We start from the raw sequence: 13,884 nt of genomic DNA, 5'->3' as shown, positions 1-13,884 counted from the left end.
CACGTTGTCAGCGTGGATTGGGGCCCAGGGCTGCGTTCTACGCATTGACGGACTCTGGTTCTATACTCGGTGACAACTTAAGAACGGCACCGGAAGTTGCCGCTGTGCCTTATCACCGTAGCCGGATGTTTCTCCGCGCGGCGAAAGTAAGGCGTTACTGGGAATATTTTGAACATGGCGTGAGCCATTCCCGTGATTCTTTGGACTTAATATACTTTAAACGACTCCAGTGACGACAAACAAACTGCGTACGACAAGGCAGCCGATATCACGCATTCATAGGAAACCCCTTTCAAAACGCGCGCGCACTGACGTCACGGGTCCGGCGCTTTGGCGGAGTGATACACTACATGAGATGGTGCCGTTCTTGAGTCAGCTTTGCGGAATCCTCCCCTGGCCGGGTAGGTATCCCACTATAACTCCAACTTTGCAACTCAATGAGATAGTGGTGTTTTGACACTCGCTGTTAATAAAACGCTGTCGCATACAGAATGCCCGTGGTCAATGTCAGTTATGAAGTGCTGTAATTGTTACATAGGACGGAATAAATTTTTAGCGCGTTCTTGTGCATTTAACAAGGCAAACCAAGTCTAACTTGTAATCAGATATAAAGGAACGCTGGTACTTTCGATGACTCAACTTGCCTCATATCAGTGCCTTCTATACTACTAAGAGTTCGGCCATCAATGCATTTCTGCGAGCGGACGCTCAGCACGAATAGTGGTGACGTCGTGCTTACAAAAACGTGACGTCTCTCATAGAAACCCACCAGACCCGTCACGTGCGCGCGTCCGGCCCCGGCAACGACGCCGACAACGAGGCTTGCTACACGCCGGCCAAAAGATACAGTACGTCGTATCAGCGTGGGGGATTTATCAGCGTTTTCGCAGTGCGCGGAGAGTGAGCCGAGTGGGTCGTACTTCGGAGACGCCAAACCACCGCCGAGCCAGCCGAGCTGCGACCACTCCGACGACGCCGTGTTTACTTGCGATCGGTGGCTGCTGTGTTGGGGCAGCAACCGCAGCGATACCTCGCCTGTTTAGGCTCCCAAAAGACCCAGAGAAGCGGCGCGATGGTTACAGAGCATCACCGTAACGACTGGACGCCTGGAAACGTGCGGAGCTATGCGAGGTAAGTGCGCAGTTAGAAAATGATGTCTCTTGCGTGTTTCTCCACTGCTTGGTGATACGTATGACATGGTAACCACGCGCGCTTACGTCGAATTGTTAATGTGCGAACTGTGCACCGCATAATTAGGGTTGAAACAAACTGAACGTTGTAAAATACGCCTTTGCAGGCTCGTTCGTAAGATTCCGTTGATATGAATCTTAGGGGACCGCCACCGCGCTGTCACCGAAATTTAAAACAACAAAAAACTTTGTGGTGCACATTTGCGCGCTTCTTGGCCGTTATGGAAGCATCATGCCGAAAGTTAAAAGCGCACTAAGCGAAAAACGAAATGGCGCTCGGTAGTCGAAACCGTCCAGGCTCCTTTTTTTACGTGCATGCATGTATCGCTGGGCGCTCACGGAGATGTCTAGAAAGTTCTGGGGGATGTCAGTGGACCTATTGGACTTTTAAAAAGTGTGATAAGTGTGGGATAATTGCTTGCCTCAAGCCTCTCGCGAGCAACGCTTTCCAGATCAATCGCAAAAGCCTTAAGTCTCTGCTCCCTGTGCATATGCAATACATAACACATTGCAGACGGCTGAAGGAAACTAAGGCACGTGTTCGAGCAGTATTCGGGCGCAAACTCAAGGAAACAAATATTACACAGCCCGAAACAGCGCGAACATCTTTACGTGGACGTAAATAAATATGCGTCTGTCTGAACTATGCATTTCTAGCCAAACATGTAATTCAGACAGTAATGAGCCCCTCTTGCAACGTTTTGTTTCACCTGTTCCTTGGCTCAGCAGCATTCATGAGGTTGGATACTCATGCTTTTGGTGTCACATACAACTAAATCGAGACTTGTGGCCAGACTGAGAGGCCCTTGTTGCAACCAATAGATGGGACCACAATGTTTGTAGTTGAATTCAGTAACAGCGGTGCCACCGGTTTCGTGGGATGCTCAATCGTGTGTGTTTTGTCTGTATTGCTGTTTGCTTTGTTTTATGCTCGCAGTGATATGGCCTGTAGTACAGACCTCTGGGTTGCTGCAAATGCACTGTTGCAGACTGGGTGACATAAGCTATTAATGTCCTTTTTATCTTACAGTTTGATCAGCAAACCGACGCTCCACTGCAGCCTACATTCCTATGGCCTTGGTTAGCGTCAAGTACCAGCGCAAAAAGGGCCCCATCAACCTTTTTTCACGGTTAGAATGTCTGTAATGGTAAGCACAAAGTTGTCATTACATTTTTGAGGAGTCTGCGCAAGTCCAGCAGAATTTTGAGCTGTCTACAAAGCCCATCGGCGTGACTAGCTTGGTTCATCTGTCCATTGGCAAACAGACATGTTGCAACAAATTAATTGAGGCACTTGTGTGCTGATGTCCTTTGAATGCATATGTTTCGTTACTTGTTGAAGACTTTTATTCCTACTTCGTGTTTCCTTCCCTTTCCCCGTGTTCCTTTCTTTGTCTTTTGACCTCCCTCCTCTGCCTTCTTCATCTTCTGTGCCACTTGAGTTTCTGAGGCATCGCTCTCTTCCAGGCTTTGAGGCTTGCTGGAGCCATTATGACCACTTTGCTAGCTCTAAGCACACGCACAAGCTCTACCTTGATACACAGGAAGAAAGTTTCTATGTTGTTTTTATAAGCCACAGTAATTTGCAGTGTGAAGGAGCCGATAGTGCGCGGCTGTCTTAAGCAACCGTCTTGAGAGTGGGTTTAGAAAATGTCTCAAATGGTCTTAAGCTGGTTTGTAACCGCACATTCTCTAAGCCATTTTTTACTCTGCCGCAGCCTCACACGCCTGCAAGCGCCCCTGTGGTCAAGCCGCAAGTCACGGGCAAGCCTCCTCCAACGTAGATGTGGTATGCACACTTTCTATGGAACCTCACTAAGCATTGTGCCATGTCTGAGTAACCTCCTAAATGGATGGGGCAAGAAGTAAGCACAGAGATGCGGAACTTGCCTTTGCGTAGGCAGTTGTCAGGTTGTTCCATCCTGCTGAACAGTGGCGCTGCACAGTGATGGAAGCATCACACAGCATTTCTGTGACCCTTTGGTGCTAGGGCATCCTGTGCGCCTTACCACTAGAAAGGACGGCGTAAAGAGCGGAGTAACTGCTTTTTCACCCTTATACATGCTGGCGTAAAGGTTAAAATGAGAACCGATATTGTTGTGAAGATAGGTTCCCCGTGTTTTTGACGCCCTGTGGCAAAATGATGAAATATTAAAAAAAGGTGGGATGATGCTGCTCACTGACATGAAAAACTGTGTGAACTGTACCAGGTTCCTTATTAGGAATGCTACTCATATTCACAGAAGTGGGGAGTGTCCTCATCTGAGGCTGTGATGCCATTCCATCCTCACTTAAAATAGACTGCAAAGAGCAAGCATGATGGTTGCACTGGTGAGGATTGGTTGTGGAATGTCTGGAGTGCAGAGCGTGAATGAGTGGTGGGACATTACCTACCTGGCTGGGTTCACACAGGCACATATTTTGGGACAAGTACGCAAGTAATGCATTAAAAAATGGCAGGCAGTAGAATGTTGCCAATGACTTAGCTCGAATGACCTAACCAAACTACCATTAGAGCTCTGTATGTCTTTTTTTATTTGAAAGTAGGTCGTGTCAGTAACACAATAAAATATTGCAAAATTAACCACCTCATACATACAGTTCAACTTGCACCTTTCATGTTTCTTGTAAAGAGCTCACGCTGTATGGTGGAATCACATTTTTTGGATGACTCGGAGCCCACAAGAAAAATCGGTTCGAAGAGAATGAAGAAAATTCCAATAAACTATTGACATCACAAAATTTCTAATGCCTTGTGCACCAGTACCAATAAGGAACCTTCCTTCCTTTTTTTTCTACGTGAACTGCAACAGGCCCCTTAGGAAGCAACACTGGTGGCTAAAAGGCACTATTTTTTTACTTTTCAGGTTAACTTGAATGTTTATTTGTATTTTATTATCTGATATTGTCTTTTTTATTAAATTTTCTTAAATCACTTTAGTTGCTGGGTTAATCTTATAAACAGTTACAAGCAAACAAAACAGCAAGCTGTGCAGTGAGGGGTGGTGGCATTGAAAGCCTGGGACCCTTGTGAGAGTAATTTTTTAATAATCTCGCAAGCTTGATTTCAAAATTTAGCAATGGTTGAGTAAAAATAATACATAGACACCACAAGTAGTGATTGAATTGTGTTCTGAAAAGCCGTATTGGTTCCCAGAATTTTCAAATCGAAGGCCCTGTTGATTTAGACAACCTCTTGTTTGTCAAATTGGGAGGGGGAGTGTGAAGAAGCTTGGTTAATATGGTAGCCTCCAACTGGGCTTAACAGTGAACAAGTGTATGTAAATACATTCTGTGCGTGCACTTTGTGCCTACTCCTTGCAAACCTTTGTGCTTAAGAAACTCTCTGCTGCAGGGTGCAGCACTACTTTGGCCAGACCCCAAGGTACAGGAACCTGCACCAGACCCAGAATGGTATGCTTTTACGGTGTCTTATTACACCGTGTGAATAATATAGCAGTACAGCTGAGAGCATAAATATTAGCTTGCTTTTTTCCCTCGAGCAAGATGTGATGCGACATTGAACTGTTGCTTTTAATTCCTTCTTTCTGATATTATTGCGTTGTAAATACTTTAAGGCCTGTCCCTTAGACGTATCAACTGATAAAATAGAATGACATGCACAAATAGTAGATTGGAAGAGGACTTTCGGCCCATAACTGCTAGTGAACACAATCTGCATTCCAAACCCACTCCAATATCGTCTTCCTGCATAGTGTTTTGGCATCTGAGCTGTGGAAGTTTTTTGTTGAATGCAGGAACACCGGCAGCTCGTAAAATTACCTGGAAGTGAATTTCTGGTGCCCTTACGTATGTGGGAATTCTGCACTTCTCCAAGGGAAATTCGCTGTTTTATTTATAGTCCAAGTAAAACCTCAGTCTATTTCTGACACTTAGCGTCAGGCACCCTCCCCACCAATTCTGAAATTATCACGGGATGTTGAAGTAGTGGTTTTCAGTTTGGTATGATAGCATCTTGATCTTTGAACTTGTGGGTCTTTTTTAGTTTCTGGTGTGTGCAAGTTCCAGAGCTGCCATGCACCCACTTTTGCCAGAGTAAGGCGTGGCATGGCAAATAAACATAGCCAATAAATGCACATGGGACTCGGTGATTTGTTCACACCGTGTTTAGCGAAAAGACCAGAGTCCAGCACCTTTCGGGTGCACCATCGAACAGAAGGCGTTTATTAACACATAACCAAAGGCAAAAGTAGAACACCATGCTTGCAGTCAGCCCATTTGCAGGGTAGCATCTGGGCCAATCTTGTGTGCGCGTATGTGCCCTTGTCCGAGGGGCAGCCAACTAACTACTACTTTTCCCAATGTCCTCCCACCTGTGACAGCATTTACACTATTTCAAGTTGTGCTGTCCTAAGACTCAAGAACAAAGTAGGTCAATTTGTGAACTAGTGAAATTGTCGCATCACTGTACATGTAATATATTCCTTATATCCCTCTACGTGTAATATATTCCTTGTTGCTGAACTCCTTTCATTGTCTTTCTCAAGATGTTCGCTAACTGAGGCCTCTGAAAGGTTGAAACTTTGCCTGCAATGGCTTCTTCACTGCTCTCTGCTTTCCTGAGTTCGCCGTCCTTAGTAGTCATGTCTGCTTTGCATTCTTCGACAGCTCACTTAGACTTGTTTGCCTCGATTCTTCTGACCCGTCTTGCGCATGGCCAGGGTCCTATTCTCCGAGAGGTGCAGCTTGTTCCACTTCTTCAGAGGCAGCTGCAAATCCCTGGGCTTAACAACCATAGAAATAGGGACCTGTATTATTGCAGTGCCTTAGCTGTTCGTCTTTTGTGAATCCTCACTGCTTGCGACACTTATGTTTTTGTTGCGCTCCTTGGCTGCAACTACATGTTTAACAGTTGAGTACGAATTTCCTAGGTGAACTTTCCAACAGTGCTTCTGCGTGTCCTACTTCAAGAACAGCATTGCCTACAAAGCAGCTTTTGTGGCCCAGTGGCCAATCAAATGGTGACGAGTTTATGTTGCTCGCTTCATCAAAATTCTTGCAGGACGTCGAAATAACAGTTGGTCGTCAAGCAGCGGGACAGTCTTTGTATTCAATGGGTTGCGTGAACTGTTTCTCTGTAGGCTTGGAAAAGGGAACCAGTGCCCACGGATGCACAGCCTGTCTGCTTTTCACATAAAGAGGCCTCTCCATGTAGTTGCTGCTGTGGCGGAGGGCACTTATGAGAGTGTGTTGTTAGGAGAGCCGCTTAAACTGATTTCTCGTTGATAGGCAGGGGTGTCCTTGTGCTCTTCATGTACCTCTATACCAAAACTGAAGCTCTGTTGAGGGCTGGAAACATTGACAAGGGGTTGGTAGAGCTTGTTACAGTGCAGAACAGCAATCTCTGTTTAGCATTGGACAGCTCCTGCTCTTTGCTTTGGCCACCGTCAAATCACGTTTGTCTTTCAATCTATGCCAAAACTGTGTTGCTTGATGAGGTGCTGTCATTGCGTACATTGGCCTTGTGTACAGTCGTTTTTCTTCTTTGCCTTGGATAAGGCTTCGGTTCTTGAGATGTGCGTGCTAATGTTGCTGTAATGTCATCCAGCTGTACATCGCCTTTCTTCAAGTCCTAACATAGTCATGAACAAGTGATCATGAAAATATGAACCAGTACACACAGTAGGGCAATTCCTATTCAAGTCCAATTTTTTTTTAGGCGTGGCTTAATTCTAGTAACAAAGTTGGGAAACGTGGTGTTGCAGTTATAGCAACAGCGACCCAGTATTGGCCGTCCACAAACAGTATTTCAGTTTTGCATGTTTTGGTTCACATTTGCTTGTTCACATTTCATTTGTCCACCATTGTACGTCCTTAGCTACTGCAACGAGGTCTTCCTGGGTGCTCTTTAATGGGCCTTGTGGCATCCACCCTAAAGACGTCTCACTACCATTAACCCGTTTTTAAGCCTTCGAGTCTTGCCACTTGCGACTTTCCAGTACCCTACTCCTATCAGTGCTTTGATGGTGCCATCTGATGCGACAGCATCATCGGCGAGGGAAAGGTCACTGATCCCCCATGCAAAAAGTAAAAACCCTGAACGGATTTGCACTGAATGTCAAGGGTACCTCGAGGGCTTCGACTAAGACAAACTTGTTGTGCTGGCTTGGAATAAGCAGCTCCACGCATCTTGGGGTTTTCTTGCGAGAGGGCATTTTGGCTATGTTTGTAATTTGGGACACTCTTTTCCGATGACTTTACAATTAAGGTTTTTCGCTATGCTGTCCATGACCAATGTCCACTGGCTACTACCGCCGAGAAGGCAATGAAGAAGTTGCAGCCTAGCGGAACCACTTGCCCAAACTGTCGCTGTTTGCAGCAAAACGGTATCCGTCACATGTGTCAGAGGGTTCCCAGACAGTTTATCGAACACCGTTTTATCGAACAAATGCCCGTTTTATCGAACGCCGTTTCATCGAATGCCGTTTATCGAACCACCTACGTCCGTTTTATGGAAAGTGTGGTTCGGCGGCTTTCATTGTAATTTTCGGGGTTTATTTTGTTTAACTGGCTATCGCATTAACCTAACCTGCAGTTAGCTTCAATCTACATTGTCTCTGCCGTGCATTACATACAAAAACCTGCTTATATTTGTTGGAGCATCTCTCTCGTGTTTTCGATCACCTTTGTTTCATTAGATTTTTAAATTTTTTTGCGTCTTCATTTATTGCACTCAAGCATGTACGTCCCTCTTGTTTATATGACAGAATTCAACACTATACTATAATAACAAACCTAACCGCGTGAGCAATATACTTTGGATGTGTATTTAGGTTGGTGTTGCCAAATATATCCTTCCGCCATGGTTCATCATTACGTGGTAAAAACTCTTGTCCTCCCCCAATTTTTCTAGTCACGGGGTTTGCACGTAACTCCCACGTGGACCATGTGGTCGCATTGTTTGCATCTGGAGAAATCTCGTGCCAAGAACTTCTGAAAGATTAGTGCTATATGAATGGAACACGGGAAGGAGGGGGGGGACGACAATGAAAGTGAGGCCCCAACAGAGGTGGTGGAGTCTGGGAGAACTCGTCACAAGTGAACCCGTCACAGCCAACTCGTCATATGTGAACTCATCAAAAGAGCTAGAAACACATATGTCGGAGCAGGCTTTTACTAGCAGTCCAGTTGAAAGTTTTGACACTGGACGCACAAGCGCTGATTTGATTGATTTTGGGGTTTAACGCGTCCAAGAAAGACCTCAGCAACTAGGCGCGCCATAGTTGAAGGCTCCGGATTAATTTTGACCACTTAGAAATTTTTATGCGCGAAAAATTTTGACACACGGGGTTTTTCGCTTTTCGCCTTTCGCCTTCACCCAAAAAACGCCCACCGCGGCTGGTATACAACCCATGACCTTCGGCTTAGCACCACAACGTAGAGTCATTAACACCGCCTTATCCCTTGAGCCAACACGACGGGGTTGCTCAAGTGCCAAGAAATGAGTTACATAAACACACGCGGGGAAAGTAATGATGTGGCGATACAAATCCGGACTATGAAAAACTGAGACGCATATCAGGGCATTATAGCCTATACGCTACAATGGCGTGTATGCTGTGGATCAGATGGGGGAATATACAGAGACGGAGAGTCGTTATAAAAGATCCGCCTGCCCAATGAGCCGAATAAGAAATTGACGGAGAGAATCCCTTGCACATCCCCAAAGCATTAAAGGCATGCAAGAAATAAAATGCGTCTACTTTAAATACTACAAATTTTGGTGAATAATAGGCAACCGCTGTGGAGACAATCTTTTTGAATTACGTAGCATAGAGGAAACGAAAATAATATACAGCAGAAGGCTCAAATGAGAAGGTGAGAAAAACATTTTCGATAAAACGGCTTCGATAGAACGCCCGTCGATAAAACGGCGTTCGATAAAACGACTTCGATGAAACGACATTCGATAAAACGCTGTTCGATAAACTGTCCGGACCCCGTGTCAGAGTGCTGTTCACTTGGACTCCTTTTGTGACAGACTAACTGCTCCTGGGTGTCTGTTGCCAAACAACTGGTATCTTTAAGGTCACACAAGAATTTTTTAGTGTCGGCAGTGACAGATTTGCCAACTCAGGAATCATGCTTTTCGATAGTCCGTGGTGCAGTAAAGTTTCTTGCAGCAACGGCTGCTTCATTCGAGTAGGTAATTTTGCTCGAGGGTTAAATTTTGTCACACCTAGTAAAGGTTGGTTTTTTGCATTGCAGAACTGGCAGCTTTGTTATTTCTGGAAATGGCGGTAAGTGCAAGTAAGGGCTTTTTCTGGCGAGTAAACTCACCCAATACGGTTTCAAAGCTTCTTCACTGCTACGGACTTCTACTGCTTCCGTGCCTCTGGACTTCTTTTTAAAAAGAGGTCCAGGAGCACCGAAAATGTGTCAGTGGACTGAGCTGCATCAGCTTCTGCTCACAGTAGTGAGGTAGCCGCTTCTTGATATCCACTGAGCAAGCACTGTACTTCTGCTTCACCCCTAGTGCTTCAAAACTAACGTGTTTAACCACTTGGTCGTAGAGACATCGCAGCAAATGTCTCTTAGCTGAATCAACAGTCAGCAGCTGTAGGAAGTGAGTTGTGGTTAATCGCAAGGTCCTTCCTTCTACAGTGTTCCTCCAGTAGATTGACCGCTATTTGGCAGTTGCTGTCAGAAAGGGAAAGGCTGCTGATCTTGTCGTGTGCCTTCCCAACAAGGTATTTGGTGAGTTATTTGAACTTGTCAATAGTTGACAGCTGTGTGCTGTAGTGTGGTGTCTTCATACTCATTCCAAAAGGAGCGCTCGCCTTGAATCGCTCCATCGAACGTTCCTTGTGCACTCAGTGACCTTGCATTATTTATCGGGGCTTTTGCCATTTGTGGGTATTGATTTTCTTCGCTCCGACATGAGAGTTTAGCTGTGGCCACACATATGAAAACATGCCATGCTTCCACAGCTTTCCACTCGAGCTCAGAGTTGTAATCATACGCAAGTTCTTCAGTATGTTTGTTGAGTTTCCAAGGTTCATTGTGGGTACACCGACTCAAAGGGTGGCCTGCTAGCGCTTGTGTCAATCCATTCTTGTGAGGGCTTGGGCATGGGATCAACTGAGTTCATTCACGAATGGCATGGCACACCAGTGCATTCAGGTTCGGACAGCCTAAAGCTTGTTGGCAGCTGGAAAGCATTGGGTCTGAACTGGACATATTGTAGTAGCACCGGGCTTTGGTTCAATTGCAAAGGCTGCTTCTTCAGTGGTTTGGAGGAGATGATTTGTCACGTCATTCCCAAGTTTTCGGCAACAACTTTTGTGAAAAGACAAGAACCCAGCAACCATCAGCTGCACCATTCAACAGAAGGTGTTTATTAACACATTGCCAAAGAAAAGAAAGGGATCCCGCATGCAGTTAGACTATTCGATAGGCAGCTTCTTTGCCGATCTTCTACATAGGCATATGCCCTCGTCTGAGAGCCAGCCAACAAACTACTACTTTTTCGTACACCTTGCTGTGGGGCTCATTTCCACATCTAGCGGTATGATTACGCCTCTTTCTAAGTCGTGGTATTTGTTTCACTTGCTGCGATGAAAAAAGCGAGAAACTTCGTTCGGGCAACATTACAGGTTCCAAACATTGCGATTTCGTCTTTCCAGTTGTTAGTGCGTTCACATTTGCCAAATATTGCATAAATATTACACCTTTGTGTAATGCAGAGGTCGTACAAATGTGCAAAAAGAGCTGCTTTGTTTCCGTGTTTACCTGCACATCCTTATCGCCATTCAGCCTAGCACTTATGTAGCTGTATGTGTGTGATTCATTTTCTATAACCGTTATTACTGGGTGTCAATAAATGCTGCGGCCAATTATTGTTTCTGGCTCTTGGGGAAGCCGCTTGTGTTCCAGAGTGTTCAGGCAGCTTGCACACACAGTCGCCGTCTGTGCGAGTGACTGCTCAGTACAGAATATCTTTGCTGCACAAGCTTAGGATAGTTTGTAGATTTACAACCTCACCAGCTTCTTCGAAAGAAGCTAGTAATGGTCAATTTGAATGGCCTGTTTACAATTAAGGGATCAGAGGAGCTGGCCACGTTCTTTAAGGACAGCCACGAGCAGACATTCACAGTGTTTTCGGTCGACATTAAAGACTTGTATTACAGCTTACCCTATGGCCGACTGTTGGAGTTTATAGAACATCGACATTTATGGGATGCTCAAGTTTCAAAATTTTGTTGGTTTGACAGTGGAGGGGTTTATCGAACTGTTTTCACTTTATTTAAAGTCAAATTTCATGGATTGGTGTGACAGCATTTATCTGCCAGCAGAGGTGCTGTTGCCTATCAACCAAGTTGTTCTGCCACACTCAGTGCTTTCCCTCAGCATTTGCAGCCGCTCAGTTTAACCCGTGAACTTCTCCCGGACACGACAATAAAATTCATAGACCTAAAAGAACGATTCTATGATGGCTGTCCGTGTTGGCAGTACGAGCCTCGAGCATGCCAACCGTTACTTCCTTTCTCGTCTGGACACTCGAAGATTGTAAAGCGGGGTGTCGCTAACTTGTGTATTCTAAACAGCCCCAGGAAATCTTGTCCCCGCAACACGGGAGAAAGCCTGGACTTAACTGACCTAAACCCGGCTCCCGAGCATCTCTTGATAACAGTTGTGCGCGTGACATTCTGAAAGGATGTAAGGAGGGCATCCGTGTACGGCAACAGAAAGAAGACGAGAAAACAGAAATACGCCCTCATTCCTTACAAGCATGGTGTCCTACACGCTTATAAAGAATGATGGAAAAGCGGATAAAGTTGAACATGTTCAGTCTGCAACACGCCCTGATAAGGTTGAAAATTTTCAGTCTGCAACACGTACACTCGACGCTCATCAATTACACTCCTGTAGGACAACTAAAAGGTGGTCGAGCTAAGCGGAAAATAGAGTAACTATTGGCAAACTACAACGCAGAGTTTCTGGATGGGACCTCTAAATTTGATTAGGCAAAGTGGTGAGCTAAAAGTTACCATACTAAGAAGCAGCTGTACTAATGTGCAATAAACTGAGCAATTACAGGCGTCTTTTTGTTTTTCTTTCCAGGCTATTCCTTCAGTGGGCAAGATGTCAGAAAATGTGGCGCAGGGATTTTGGAACCGTCCCGTGCAGTTGGCCTAGATGCAATGTGGCCCTCACACAGACATAGGAGCTGGAAGCTACGGCATGAACTTGTCCTCAGAAACGGTTTCATTTGACATGCATGAGAATCTAGGACGCTGCAGACTGAAAAGAAGTGTGTACACTGCAGCCTTTGTTGAAACTGAAAAAAGAAATGTAAAATCACTCTGGCCTATTTGATGTCCTACAACGGCACAAGTCTCAAGCTGCTACAGTGAATTGATTAACTTTGTGCAGAGGCCATTGTGATTAATTCCCCAAGGTTTTGCCCGCCTCCCAACAAGAAGGCTGGTAACATCTGCAAAACAGCTTACACAATTCCTGCCTGGTCTGGTCGTGCCTTACTTGTGACTTCCCAGCATTTGTGTATAATTAAAAAATAAGGAAGCCCTCAACTCAACTTGTAAGGAAAGCAAAAGTCGTTTAACACACGTCTTTAACACGTTTTTTTAACAAGAATAACTGTTTCTTGCGTGTTCAAGATCTCAGGCAGATTGACTTTTGTTTGACTGCACTTTAAAATGTTTTAAATGATACTGCTCCCCTCTTTCGAGAAAAGTTTGTGTGCTGCTCATATTGTGCATCAAAAGTAGTCAACTGTTTCCACTGCCTTTCTGACATGCACCTGCTCAGTATGGAGGTTATGAAAATTCAATGTAACTCTGTCTGCAGTACATAGTGCCCCTAAAGGCATTTCTGTGTTCTGTTCTGGCTTTATTCCATACTGCTCAGCAAAAGTTGCCGATTTGAATGAACCATTTTGTGTCATAAACATTGTTTTTCATGTACCATTGATATTGGACAAGACTACACAACCACACAAATACACGAGTGGCTGGCTGTTGCGGCAAATCTCAAAGAACAACTGGAACTGGCAACCCACACCATGAAAGCTTTCAGCGGCTGCCTCGACCTAGGCCTCTGATCTGTTTCTGCTATCCTGTGACTGATAAAGTTTCTGTGTATCTGTGGCTGACATTGCTAATCCATGTGAGAAGAGTAGTCAGGGAAAAGGGAAATAACTTATGACATATGTACTCTGTTTACAAAAAAGTAATGTCTAAAATTAGTGATAAGTGAATTACTGCTGGGAAATTTAGGTAGACTATGCCAATGAAAACAGTGTGTCATCATTGTTTACGGTTGCTTCCCTGCTTCAAAAAAGTAAATTTACCTTTTAATTCAAAATCTACTTGAATAAAAATTACTTATAGCTTATTTTCAATAACATGAGTGCCAGTGTGACTTTCTCGGTGAAAGTTTGAATTGAAACATCTTTAGGGTCACCATTGCAAGGCACGTTTTTCATTGAAAGCTGTTCTTACAAGCTGACAGCCAAATTAATTTACAGTATACCACCATTATAACGAGGCCTTTTGAACAAAAAACTGGCTTCACCATAGGTGACACTTACTTCACAAGCAGATACATGTACGCTGCGGTAAGGACTATAAAACACCTCAAAAGATTTCTTATGAGGCTTTTTTCAGACGATTGCTTTATTAAATGTCATGCTGTCTAGTGATACATCTGC

At 44.7% G+C, this 13,884-nt stretch overlaps 1 long non-coding RNA gene across 1 annotated transcript; it reads left to right on the top strand.

The window, feature by feature from the left end:
* The first annotated feature begins 789 nt into the window (after nt 1–789).
* On the top strand, nt 790–4,756 carry LOC144149074 (uncharacterized). The gene is made up of 4 exons (XR_013318167.1): nt 790–1,131; nt 2,221–2,338; nt 2,909–2,979; nt 4,546–4,756. It is a non-coding gene; the product is annotated as an uncharacterized LOC144149074 (long non-coding RNA).
* The last annotated feature ends 9,128 nt before the right edge of the window (nt 4,757–13,884 follow it).

This window comes from Haemaphysalis longicornis, unplaced genomic scaffold (genome assembly GCF_048455015.1).
Source record: "Haemaphysalis longicornis isolate Haplotype H1 unplaced genomic scaffold, Haemaphysalis longicornis Haplotype H1 scaffold_8, whole genome shotgun sequence".
NCBI classification, from domain to species: Eukaryota; Metazoa; Arthropoda; class Arachnida; order Ixodida; family Ixodidae; genus Haemaphysalis; species Haemaphysalis longicornis.
The sequence above is the reverse complement of the archived record's forward strand: the minus strand, read 5'-3'. Positions and strand labels throughout refer to the sequence as shown.